The sequence below is a fragment of the Lepisma saccharinum genome, chromosome 17 (assembly GCF_977018435.1).
Source record: "Lepisma saccharinum chromosome 17, izLepSacc3.1, whole genome shotgun sequence".
Taxonomy (NCBI): Eukaryota; Metazoa; Arthropoda; class Insecta; order Zygentoma; family Lepismatidae; genus Lepisma; species Lepisma saccharinum.
Genome location: NC_139245.1, coordinates 2,068,890 through 2,082,756, shown reverse-complemented (window position 1 = coordinate 2,082,756; position 13,867 = coordinate 2,068,890).

The window sequence follows — 13,867 nt, the reverse complement described above, 5'->3', positions numbered from 1 at the left end:
AGAGAACTCGGCCAGAAATCAGAAATTTTAAGTTTTCCCGGCCCCCAAAGAGCCCGCCAGGATGAGTGGGGCCCAGCACAGGTCTGCGGCAACGCCTCATCTTGTAAGCGTCCACCTAAGGTTTGGGGTTCTCAGAAATGAGTAAGTACCCTTCCCCCTCGGCGCCCTCCATAGCATGCTTGTTAGGGAATACCTATCAAGCACACCTAGTGTGTATGCATCAAACGGTGTCTGCCAATGTGGCGCTTACTGGAAGTATAATTAGAAGGCGAAAGTGAAGGCGAAGATAGAAGAGAGGAAATATACAAGAAGCTTTTTGCGTGACAGAGAAAAAAACCTGCCGCATGCATAAATTGGCAGTAAAAACCTCCAAATTTAACTAATCGCAACATACGTGTGCAGGTGTACTCTTATGTTATTTACCCAAGGAAAAAAACCGAAGAAGGGGGGGAAACCTGCGCACTACGTTGACAGTGGATTTATATATTATGTTTTCATTTAGAAGTTTGTTGGTTCTAGTGGGTGCCAGATTGTTTACCACAGCGGGTTGCTTCTGGTGAGGATGGGTTGGGGTAGGTTTTTGGTAATTTTGGGTATTGGGTTTGTTCCTATGAAGACTGCTTCTATATATTTCAAGCTAAATCGGGGTTTTTAGTGGGAAGAGTTTTTCTACATAATCAGCATCCGTTGTCTCGCCAAGTCGTGCCTGTAAAAGAACTCCAGGTGTTATGTTGGTTTGGTCGGTGTCTTCTATTGATATCCTCCTTTCTGGATTCGTCCTGTAATACATGTTATTTGCTATACCTCTGGTTTCTGTAAAATAAGATATGCATGTAGTGTCAGTTATATCTAGGGACATGGAATTTTCGCGATGCGCTAAATCACGAAATTTGAAAAAAAAAATGCAATTTTGAACATTCTGCACGCAACTACACCCCCAATGATGAAATATGCATGAGTTTTTTATTCGCGAAGTAATGCGAAATGTGTGCTTTTCCACGAAATGAACGCTTTTTCGCGAAATAACCGTGAAATATCATCAAATTAAGTAGAAAACACGCATAAACCGGCAATCGAGGTTGTGCGCGCAAACTGTCGATTTGTAACGAAACGTTTGCTTAAAGTTTCCTACCACTTGCAGTTGAAGAACGTTTTATCTTCGATCACATCAGGAAGACGCTGCAAATTGGGAATTCCCATGCACGTAATCTCAGTTCGAAAACTTCGCTCCCTGGCAAGCTGCATTCCTTTCTTTCCCCGAATATGCAATTTAGAAATGAAATGATTTTGTGTTGATGTTTTCTTTTTGGTTGGACAGCTAAGTACTTGTGTATGTGTACAGTATATAAAATTGAAGTAGTTTATCAATTTATAGCTCTCTTGTATGTTGTTTCCTCTCATGATGAAAAAGTGTGTGCCAATTATTTTTTTTCACCGCTGGTATATACCGCTGATCTAACATTTTATTTACCGCTCTCCTCAGTTTTTATTTACCATAAATTTGTCTCCCTAGTTATATCCCTCTCTGCTCTCTCTCTCTCTCTCTCTCTCTCTCACGCAGCAGGCGAATGCGCACGAGCATAGGGCGTGCAGTGCGACTTCGGACGACCGACCTGGGAACTGCGTGCACTTGAGACTTTGCTATGCACATAAAAACTTAACTCTGAATATAAATGTGTTCTAGCCAAAGCAATATACAATTATTACACGTTTACAATTAAATGAATGAGCCTCGCAGGGCTTGATACTAATTAGCATGTTGTTGTAACACATGAATACAACATTCACAAGCCACGCAGGACTTGAATTGAAACAGAAACAAACATGAGAAGTCTTTAAAGATTTAACTTCAACACTTAAAGTCCTTGTAACGACTTGGGAGCGTTACAAAGATCTTTTTTTTAGTTGAAAGACACCTGCATCTTATTTTTAGCCGACTTCCGTTGCGGAATGGTTTAGTAGAGCATGCTATCACGCCAAGGGTCCCCGGGTTCTAATCCCGCCCTGAGCATGGGTGTTCTTTGTGAGCGTTTCTTTTTCATCAGTTTCATTACATCATAACCTATCCTCATCTTCGCGGTTAACATAACCTTATTTTAGACAGATTCAAAGTACGCGTAGACCAAAATGTCATTGCCGTGTGAGTGTGGCTGCAAGGATTTTGAACTTCGTGTTGCTCAACCGTAATGATTTTATAATTGGGCTTGAATGACACACTTTGAACCAGATATCTCATTTGAATTTCAATTTGTTGTATTTTCCATGGATTTATTTTAAGTATTGTACTATTTTTATTTTCAAAAAATCTGTTTTTATGTTTTTCTTTATTTTACGTAGTTTTTGCCGCTTTTCGGCTAATAGCGACCATAAGAATGAATATTGATTCTATCAATTTTCAGCCGGTACTCAAACCCGGATCCTTCAGTGGCGAGGTCGTGAGTCGGTCACTCAACAAACTTGGCCACCGACGCGGCTGATATGGTAAGAATAAACACACACGTAGATACATGCACTCATTGTTAATGTACCATTTTCTTTTGCGTACACACACCCATATAACTATTTTTATGAGAGTGAATTTGTCTGCCCATTCCTTTTAACGCTGTAGCCTCAAAGGGTCTTGATTTCGATCCCCGCTGGAGGCACATTGTACACATTTTCGGTTCCCACTTTAGGTGCACCTTATCTGAGCATAAACTGGGCTTAAAACAGACAAGCTTTTGAAAACGAATCTTCTTTGCTAGATTATGTATCACCATAATTGATATTTTCTATTTTTGTACATTTTTTTATGTATTCCCGGAGTTACCTTTCACATTTCCTTCTCAATGGAGACAAGAAAGCGGGAAGTTTTGTAAGAATGTTATCGTGAGGCTATTGTTAAGAGAACGAAAAATAGCTCACATTGTCCAAAGGTTACAAGCCTCACAGACAGCATATGAAAATATTTTATGCTGTTTACTTGCAGAAACAGAACTTAATTTTCCAATCTTATCAAATGAGGAAGGGAAGGTCACAAGGTCACGGTTCAAGACCCTCTGGTAGGACTGTTAAGTTCTATTAAGAAATTTGATTTGGATGTTTCGTAAACAACTGCCACTGGCAACATTGACACAAGCGGCGGCGGGGCAGTAAGTTTCAACTTTTTACTTACCAACACTGCTCACGCAATGTATTAACAGCACATTTAAAGGTGGGTTATCTACTTTGAGCTCCACTTTTATTGGCTTAAAATTATTATATTGTAAAGCGATACTCGTGTGTTAATAGTGTTTTATAAGCCACAATTGCAATTCATTCTGGACGTTTTTTAGACACACACACACACACCTCCTTCCGAAATGATATGTTGAATTCTTAAATGCTCCACTGGAAATTATATTGCAAGTGTAGCTCATCATGTTCTGTGGCATTCACACAGCATTTTCTTGTCATTTCACCAGGGGCGGCGCCAGAAAATTTTGAGCGGGTGGGCAGGAGCCAAATATTGATAAATTAGGGTCGGCAGGTATACAATTTATATTTTTCACAAACACGTATTCTCTTGCCCTCTCCTCATTGCTATGTATTTCTTTCGTCCTTTCTCTTTTCTGTTGAATGTTTTATTTATATTTTTTCACGATTTACCTCTTCTTGTATTACCCCTCCCCTTCCACTTTCACATTCATGCGCGTGCACGGGTAATCCGTTCCCAAAATCTTCTGATTAAATTTCCCTCTATCCACTAGGAAAGAGTAGGAAGTGACTCCATGTTGTCACCTGTTGTAAAACCACTTGACTACCATTCCCATCTTCCCTGTGAGAATCTTGATATAACCTTCCTTATTTCTCTCACTTAAGTGTCCCTTCCCTTCATTGTGTCTCCCTACCCATACCTTTCAACTGCTCACTGTGTACTTCGCTTTGTACAGTGGATATTTTGTATCATCCCTTTCAATTAAGAAGGAATTTAACATAGACTATACTTAATTAGCTGAACGAAGCAGATTAGATAGATTGGTTTTATTTGACTTCGGTTATCTTTCGCTTTTGGTTAATCGCGAAGATGAGGATGAATTGAGATAAGATGAAATAGATGGAAAAATAGTCACAAATACACATATAACGTTACGGTATATTGCTTAATTCATGTGACAATTATGAAAAATATGGAACAAATTCTATACATATGCAAGAGACACCGAAGGCTACAAGAAGTATTTGTAAGAGGCACCGAAGGCTACAAGAAGTATTTGTATGTGTGGTACTAGCGCCGTTCCTTGGAGAGGAATAAGGCCTAATGATTCATGGAGTGAACCTAGCACCAAACCATAGGCGCCGACTCCATAGGGCTTGGGGGGCTCGAGCCCCCCCCCCCACTGTTAACGATGTGGGGGCTGAGCCCCCCAAATAATTTTGCTTAAGAGGATGTAATGTATTATTTTGCTTCTCTTGTAAAGTTTACTCTGAATTGTGCCACATGAACTTAACTTTAAATTCACATTTGAAATGTTCTAGACCATCAACTTTGGGGGGCTGAGACCGCCAAACCATCAACTTTGGGGGGCGGCTATGACCAGAGACAGCAAAACACATGACTTATTAATATATACTAAGTATGTAATTATGAGTATTGTTAAAATTTTTACTAAAAAAGTTTCAAAAGACGCTGTGCATGAACTAGGGTAGTGGATGGGACGTTTGGGCTACAAATGGCTCTCACATGACATTCAGAACAAGATCATTGATACATTAGGGAGATCTGTTTTGCGCTCCGTGGTAGCAGATATTAAAAGTCGGGAATATTTTGCTATTATGATTGACGAAACTTGTGACATATCCATCCATGGACAATTAATATTCTGCATGCGAACTGTGAATAAAAAAATGATATTTTTGAGGAATTCGTGGGCTTTTATGAGATTCCGAACATTGAGGCCAAAACTTAAAGAAGGGAGAGAGTGATTCATTCATTAATTTATTTCAGTGATCAGAGCCCCCAATACCAAACTATTTGTAAAGTAGTTTTAGCGTTTTAGATTCTAAAAGCAAGAAAATGCCAAAATTCGATATTTACAGTTGCGCAAGTTTCAACTGTCCGCCTTTATTTGCTACTACTGAAATAACTTGTTTTTTCTTGCGATCCAACATTCAAGGATGATGACAGAAAGTATGATAAACCCAGACATTAGTGAATAAATACTTTTTCCTTGTTGTCTATAATCCAAATGAATGATTTTGAATATACAGTTTTAATAATATTATGAGTTTCTTACTGAAAAGAGCACTGCTTTTTGTTGAGGCTTAATGAATGATCCTCTTGCTTGGCTCATAGAGGTGTTTCAAATTGATAAGTGTAGCCATCAGTATGAATCTTTGCATTTAATTAATGCCTGCCACAAAATTTTTCAAGTACTTTTGTTCATTCTGCATTAAACTTTCCTCGCATAGAAACGTGAATTTTCACACAAAATAAAACTAAAAATTGTAAAAATAAAGGAATATGTGCAAAATGAACATCGAAAAATCGATGTCATCACTTGCTGAAGTAAATCGTGACCTGATTGATGTAGGAAAAGGAGATACTGGATGTGGTTTAATAGAAATATGCATAGAGATTGAGAAAACAAAAACTTTTAAGTAAGTTAGGTAAAAAAAAATGAAATGTGATCATTGTAGCTATGTGGCAATTCTCCTCCTGTTCACACCTTACCTTCATACAAATGGAGCTTCTCTTGTTCATAACGCCTTGAAACTCATGGAAACAGTTTCAATTGCTGGCAATTGCCACACGAGCGAAAAAAGTCATTCATTACTCAAAATGCTAGGTGAAGGAAGCCTAGTCAAGAATCGAAGTTCTTTTGCATACCATATGGAAGTAATGTGAAGATGTTTTTATTTATTTATTTGGTTTTTTCTATATATTTTTCCTGTATGATTTTGTACTTCCACCTCGGGAAAACTGCACTTTGTCTGTAGATAGATATTGTAATACATACTTGTAGTCACAGAAGTGTTAATTCGGTCACAAGTCTTATGAATCAAGTTTTAAATATGGAATATAATTAATTATAAATAATAGGTATTATTCCTCACCATATTTTGCTACATATTTTGGCTATCTTATTCGGTAAACTAATGTAAATCCAAAGGCAGCGAAACTTCTTACAGGATGATAATTTGTGAGCCTTTCTCGTATCAAAAATATTTGTAAGAAAAATATGCATGGAGTCGTATTTTTCTAATACTTTTTAATACTTCTTGAATTTATTTGGGGGGCGGAGGAATTTTTGGGTATGCGCTTGCCCACCCGTCGCACCGTCCCTGCATTTTTTGTAATAACAAGAAAAACATATTTTGGAGCACAATTAGTAATTAAAACACCAAAATCTACATTATTAGTCAAATAGTTTTATTGGTTCTTTGTTTTTAACTATTTATTATGCTTAGTAGCTCCGTAGCTAGACCCTTCCTTTGGAACGAAAATTCTTCACGGTTGGAAGCTAAGGTTTGGAGACTGCTGTTTGTGGCTGTATCTTTCTCGGTGGAACTTCTGGGACGTCCTGATCGTCGCCTGTCGTTGACTGATCCTGTCTCCCGGAAGCGTATTTACAAACCCTGGATTGCTGCAGAACCAGAGGTATATAATGCTTTCTTATTGGCTGTGAGCACTGGAAGTTTTTATGTTCCGTGTCAGTCGTTTTTTACTTGGTCGTTTACAAGAAAATTAGGCTCGTGATTATCTAGTAATATAGTTTGTAATCAAATTGTCGAAATTATGTTAAGAAATATATAAAAATATGTAAAATGTTAAAAATACAATGAATCTTTTCTTGGCGGTAAAAATCAATATTAAGCCATCGAAAAACAATGGACCCTAATGTTAAATATTTCTAAAAGCGCTTGTAACTCATGTGACGTGATTACTACATTATAGGAGAAATTTCACAACTTGACATGTGCTAAATAACACCATTTTTGTGTAATAACTTTAAAAATGTGATAAAAAATGAACCTCAGTTTAAAGGAGTTTCTGATCTTGTTGGGATGGATGTCTGAAATCTACAATGTCAACTTGAACCCTGCCATCTAGCGTTAATTTAAAGGAACACTGCAATAACTTCCGGAAGATAGCCAATCAGGAGACCAAATATGGCTGGAGGTTCTGCATCACTATAGGGTTTGTAAATACGCCTCCCGGAACTTTTGGAGTAATTGTGCAGCTGTCACATGCGACACTGGATCTTGTTGGGGGTATTCTTGATTAATGTCATTTGCAATGGCACGTGAACCCTCTCCCCAGACAGCAGTACGATCTCGATGGGTTCCTCACGCGTTAGGAGGAGCATTCTGACACTGGTTTCTCACACCTGGAAGATGAGACATTTGTTACAACCATGCAGTCATAACTCTTTACTGGTTAAAGATACGTCGAATAAGTCCTCACCATTTAATTTCTCGTGAATTTCTTGCCTGATTTGATATATCACATCACCCCTTCCCATTTAAAAAGTTTAAGTTGAATTCAATATGGCGGCCACCAATATGGCGGACGTCCGCCTGGAACACACCAATATGGTTCCCCCAGGCCTGTTTCTATCATGACCAATTGCACCCAGCCTTTACATTTTGTACGGGGCGTTAAAGGACTTTTGAATGACCCTGTATATTCCACCTCACCTTAGGTATTGTCAGAGTACTATACTTAGGAAAAGGGGGGGGATCTACCTTATGAATACTTCCATAATCCCTTCTGGTCTCTGTGAGGTCCAATCAGCCACCACTGGATGGTAATAATTCAATAATTACCCCCTGAGAGAGCTCTTTGCACAATCTTCAGATGAAAATTACATAATGTTAAGTTCACTTGATAATGTTATTGTAATTATCACTTTATAAGTAGATAATGTTAAGCCCTGAACAGACTTTAGAGATAAAATACCCATTTTTGAAGGAGGATATAATATCCCCCTCCTTCTCTGTAAAGAAAACTTACATGCTATAATGTTACCTGAAAGATAGAACCCCTTCCATGAAAGTTTGTGATGAGTGTAATTTGGATGTCGTTCCATAGCTACTGTATAATTGTTTTCAACAATATACACTACCGACAAAAAGTTTAAGACCACCAGGAAAAAGTGCCAAAAATCAGTAGAAATGAATGTATTTCGTAATTAATGTACAAGAAACAAATGTAAGAATCTGCTTGACAATGTACAAACATAGGTACATCCACTATACATACTAATGTCACCTCATATTTTGCTTTGATCAATATGTCCGCCATGGGCCTTAATGACAGCAGCGCAAACACGTGGCATGCGCTCCAATAGTTTTTCCAGATAGGATGGTTGAGTGTTACGCCAGGCATCGTTGATGAATTCCCATAGCTGTTGAGTGTTGCTGGGTAACTTCTTCCTGATGTCCCTATCGATTTGGTCCCATAGCAGTTCAATTGGTGAAAGATCAGCAGACTGTGGTGGCCACGTCATGAGAACTAATGCCCCTACTGTTGCTTTGCGTTCCAAATACCGCGTGCACAATTTGGATGTACGTTTGAGATCATTATCTTGTTGAAAAATAAACCCATTACCAACAAGACGACGACCAGAGGGGATGGCACGGTGCACCAATATCTGATGATATTCTTCTTTTACCAATGTTACCTGAATTTTATGAAGGTCCCCTATCTGGTTTCCGGCAAAACATTCCCACACCATTACACTACCACCCCCATGTTTCACTGTGGGAACAAGACACTCTTCTTTCATTCTCTGACCGACCTTTCTACGCTCAAAGGTTCACCTATTGCTGCCAAATAATTCATATTTGGATTCGTCGGTCCAGAGTACCCGTTTCCAGTTATCCACAGTCCAAACTTGGTGCGTTTTAGCCCAGGCCAATCGTTTCGTCTTGTTCACACGTCGTAACAATCGCTTTCTAGCAGCTACTCTGCCATGCAGCCCTTCTTCACGCAACCTATTCTTCACCGTTGACACAGACACAGGCGTCACTCTGCTGTTATTCAGGGAAGCAGCGATGACTGGTGCTGTTAGGTGCCTGTTCCATTTGCTAGTTACTGTAATATATCTATCGTCAGCTGCAGACGTTACACGATCTCTTCCACTACGTGCACGATCAGCATGACTGTTGCTTTTACGGTATCTGTCCAATGCACAATGAACACCAGTCTTGGAAATATTTAATTTTCTTGCTATTTCGCTTTCCGAATAACCTTCATTTTTCAGTGCACATATCACAGCACGCTTTTCAACCAAAATCGTCTGCTCCCCACGATGACGGGCCATTTCACTCAGCTCCACTTACCTTGCACACCTCACACACAATAATGGGCTCGCAATGTCGCCTGCATGAAAAGCAACTGACCCTGAGCCACTGATAAGGATGCGCATGAGACTGGCTACTGTACTGACCGGTTTCACGCACACAGCTGCAATTTTGCCAGCTTCAGCAACGTTTTTGTCACTTTCCATTTTGCCAACCACATGCTACATATTCGGAAAAAAATTGGTTTCGCGTCTTGCGAGGTTCCAACTAGACTACATTGCATTTTCCATGCGTATCATCGTCACGCCTTTCTTGGACAAGAACCGTTGGTTCCACACAACACTCCATACTGATTTTTTGGCCGTTTTTCATGGTGGTCTTAAACTTTTTGTCGGTAGTGTACATCATAATTATCGTTAAATATTTCGGCATTGTTGTGCAGCAAAATGTGCTTGCCTTATCGAAACGTTCTATATGCTCGATTTTATAGTTCATAATTGGGAAAGTAATTTATTTCAGTGACAGCCTTAGGGATAGATAACTAGGGCACTGGAAAACAGTAGCAGATACCTCCACGACAGATATAAATACACGTAAATGTGTTTTTATTAATAATTTGTAGGTCTCCTGTACTTCAGATTGAATTCCTGTGAGCAAGTAGTTAATTATAGGTCCTGCACATCCCAGGTCACTACGTGTATCTTAACTTAGATATGATCGTATCAGTATGATACATACTGAACGTATAATAACTGTGTTGTAACGCCTGCTGATTAGTGGGTAATCACGATAACGTCTTGGCTAACGTTTTCCGCCGGTCCTTGTTTCGATTTCTAGTGTAAGCAGCAGTAATGGTTCGATTCCACTTTAAACTGTATATCATAAGCGGATCTAGAATAAACGTATGCCTGGAAGGGGAACAGAATATGCTATGTTTACACGTATACACACATACAGTATGTACCAGTCTTATCCGTACAGAAAGAGGTAGTGGAAAGTGAAATGATAAAGTACACCGCTAGAGAACAAAAAAGAAAGAAAAAAACATCTAGCTCAAATAATGTTCACAACAATGGTACATTGTTATCTTCACTCGCCTTCCTCCACACCCTGTGGATATCATCTCATCCGAAAAGGTTTATTTTGGTCTCATCGAAGCAGATGACATTGTTCCATAACTCCTGGTCTTTATGCACATGGTTTCTTGCATTCTTCCATGATATTCCACTCTGTACAATGCACGATGAACGGTCAAATTGATCACTGTCTTTCCTGTTGCATTTTCCACCCCCGTGACCTCAATTTCGGAACACTTAATTTTGGATTAGTCTTTTCTCACCACGAAAAGTTCCTCTCTTTAATTTAGCCTTTATTCCATACTTCTTCTTGCCCGATTCTTTGTTGAACCCTCATATTTGAATGTATTTACTATATACTGCACAGTAGAATGAGATTTGTTCACTAATGACCCTATTTGCCTCAAAGAATGTCCTTTAAGAGCAAGATTCACTATCACACCTTTAAGGTCAGAGCTGAGCTCATTTCACTTCCCCATTACGGACTGATCACGCTGACCGTACGGCTGAACGTGCACTGGTAGCAATGGCAGAGTGGCTACACAGACCTACAACTGAAGCTGTACGTACATAAACGCAGTGTGCTGCACACAACGACGTGGCATGGTCACTACGTAACTCATGTGTACGAACAAGAAAGGTACAACATGAAACAGCCTCTAACGGTTTATGATATTATCCATCCAATACAATTGCTGTATCTCGCATCTTTTGTACAAATTACCTTTTCGAAGGTCCTCCCTGAATACCGGACACCTTTGGTTGCGATATTTCGCAAAGTGACCACGTACAGAGGGGTTTCATACAATGTATACAGCCTGTACGAACAAGTATGATACATACTGTATAAGGGTTCGTTTTAGGACGATTTTGTGGTAAGATAAACTAAACCTTAAAGTGGAATTCGAACCATTATACACATTAAATCTCCACCAGGTCCATTTGAGTTTTCAGTTTGAGTTATTGTTTGAAGTCCACTTTATGCACAGTAAGAGTAATCGGGACTGGACCTACAGTTTAAAGTGGGATCCACTATGTGCCTCCCCAATGGTGCAGTGGCAGCGTCGTCGCCTTGTAATCAAGCAATCCCGGGTTCGATATCCGGTGTAGGCACATAGTGGTTCGGATTCCACTTTAAACTGTAGGTCCAGTCCCGATTAGCCTTACTGTGTATAAAGCGGACTTGAAACACCAACTCGATCAATCAATCGGAACCACTATGTGCCTCCACCAGGTATCGAACTCGGGACCCCTTGATTACAAGACGACGACGCTGCCACTGCGCCATCTCTTCACTCATTTTACATTGTCTCATAGTTGTCCAATTGCAGAATCCATTGTACAACTAGCTCCCCTTTTCCAAAATAATGGATGCAAGTTATGTTGGTTACTAATGTTACATTTAGATTCAAAGGATTCGTTTTTTAAATTGTCAATCACGTCTTATTTCTTTCCAACCTTCACTTCAATTCTTCACTATTCCAGAGTTATTTCCTTCAACTATAGATGGTCCCTACAGCGCATGTAAAATATGTACATAACGGGTGTATGTAATGCAATCTAACTTAACTGAGACAATCTCAGAAATATAACTGGGACTTTGTTTACTGTATGCTGCAGACATATCCAGTTATATAAGGAATCTTTTTAATGTTTCCTGACTTAGAAACGTATTTCTGTTGAGAGATCCTCCACAAGTAGGCGCCGTTGTTCAAATTTGAGATACTTTAAACAAATAAACAAGTTTATTTTGAGATATCAAGGTTCCCGGCTTCTTGACACAGTCCAGTTTACCTTGTGATCATATGTCACCCAGAATCATTCATTTCTTACGGTGCACGCTTTCGAACGAAAACAATTGTAGACAATAAGTGGATGGAACTTTACCAGGCAATGATTGTTTCCACATGTTTTTAATATTCTACATGTGTAATAAAGAAGGAAGAACTAGCGAAGTTGTGGATCATGTTAGAAGTGCTTGAAGTGGGGAGATATAGGGAACGACCCACCCCCCTTCCCCTGGTTATCACAATTTGTACCATGTGTTTTCTCCACGTATCTCTCTTTGTCCCAAGACCTAAGCAAGCACATCCCTCCTGATGATTTCCAATTCAAACACTGGTCGACTTGACAATTGTGCAGGGCCGTCACTAGGAAATATGAGGCCCTGAGCAAACTTTGGTTTTGGTTTTATGCACAGATAGGCTAATCTGGACTGGACCTACAGTTTAAAGTAACCACTGAGCAATGTGTCTGCCCCGGGTATCGAACACGAATCCCCTTGATTAAAAGGCTAAAATGTTACAGCTACGTATGTTTTGTTCAGTTCAGCCTGTGGCTGTTCTCCCACCTAACCCCGTTTGACATTTACCTAGTGTACATAAACAAAATCATAAAAAAGAGAAGAAAATACAATTTTAAAAAATGGTTACAAGGAAAGATCAAAGTCGAGATTTAAAAAAATCAAGCCAACATGTAAAAAAGAAAGAGAGAAAAGAACACATTCACGCACACGCACACACACACACATTAAAACACACATACTAAACATTTCTGAGCAGGACATTCACGCACGGATGTTGAGATTGATGTACATGATTATGCTAGTTTTGTGAGGTACGATAGAGCAACGCATACGTTAATATTACAATATAGTTGTAGATTTGTCAAGGATTGGATTGGATTGGTGAGGCTCGTATGTAATCTAAACTGTATTGTGTATGTACATATTTTACATGGAGCTTGAACAGAGATATTGCTCATCTCATCTCGTTCTATCTCTCAAATTCTGTTACTCCCAGACTTCATACATACAATTTACTACTGTCTCTCTCACACACACACACCAAAGCCTGGTAACATTGCGAATTTATAATTTGCGCCCATCCCCCACCATAAATTTTCAGAGAGCGGTGATGTTCCAGTTGGTGTCAACTTCCGTGGCCAAGCCACAATATCAGGACTCCAGGGTTCGAATCCTGAGGAAGGCAAGGATGTTTGTGTTTGTCTGCCCTGATGAAAAATTAGAGATAAAGTGTATAATTGATATGAAAAGTTTAAAGATATACGATGCGCGGATAAGAATTGGTCTTTGAAAGAAGCTATGGGGTCTGCCTGCCACGAGGGAAACCCGGGTTCGATTCCCGGAGTGATCTCAGGTGGGAATTTTTCTGGCAAGGTTCCTTCACGAAACTGTTCTGGGACTCTCCCTGCCTCTCTTTATGGGGTGCCTGGAGCCAACCCGGGGGATAACGGCGACCGGAGCTTGGTGCTGATCACATCGCCTCCGCTATTGCCGTGAATGTTTGGAGCTAGCTCTACCTCCATACCCGTTTTTGTGCCTTCATGCCCAGTGCAATGAAGGGGGAAGAGCTTTACTCCCCCCCTTACAGAAATTCCTTAACTGCCAGGTCTTTCAGCGTTTTCCAGAATTCACCAGCTTGCATCAGACTGGTGAACCAAGAATGACGTCAAATTCGGTGAAACGCATATTCGCATTTATTGTGACTAAATCACAGAAGATA